Genomic DNA, 803 nt, shown 5'->3' with positions numbered 1-803 from the left:
AATGTGTAAATTTTTTACTTCCAGCACTCACTTGCAGCTTTGATGCACAGAAATGAATTCTTTAAACAAGTTGCTTAAGGGGTGCCTAGGCGGCTCAGTTAGTTAAGCATCTGAATTCAGCTCAGGTCAGGATCTCACAGTCTGTGGGTTTGAACCCACATCGGGCTCTGTGCTGACAGCTCAGAGCCTGGAGCCTGCTTAGGATTCTGTGTCTCCCTCCCTCTCTGCCCTTTCCCCCTTCCCCCGTTCATGCCCTGTCTCTCTCAAAAATAAAAATAAATAAATAAATAAAAACCATTAAGCATTTTTAAACAAGTTGCTTAAAAGTAGAGCTTAGTAGATTTGCCAGAAAGGAATCACTTTTTATATGATTTTGTTTCTCATTTGGCTTTCCATTAAATCACTGTTAATGAGAAAAATTCCCTGTAAAACTGCAGGGGTGTGTGTCGGTGTATGTTTCTCTGTGTCTGTGTTTTAAAGAGACTAGGTATAGCCTTTGAAAAACGTATTCACTTACATATCTAACTTTAAGAATATAGTAATTTTCCTTTTTCCTCTATTATCTCTATTGTTGAAAAATTAGATGAACCATGGGGAAGAAAAAGTGAAGCTGAAAAAAAATGTTTCTTCAAATCCCCAAGTTCTTCATGGAACTTGACCTGTGATGTAACTCCAGCAAAAATAACACTTAGAAATGGTACTGTTTTGGGGTGCCTAGGCGGTTCAGTGGCTAAGCATCCAACTTCAGCTCAGGTACACAGTTCATGAGTTCTAGCCCTGTGAGTTCTAGCCACGCCCCCCTG

This window comes from Suricata suricatta, chromosome 1 (assembly GCF_006229205.1).
Source record: "Suricata suricatta isolate VVHF042 chromosome 1, meerkat_22Aug2017_6uvM2_HiC, whole genome shotgun sequence".
Taxonomy (NCBI): Eukaryota; Metazoa; Chordata; class Mammalia; order Carnivora; family Herpestidae; genus Suricata; species Suricata suricatta.
This window is presented reverse-complemented; position numbering follows the sequence as displayed.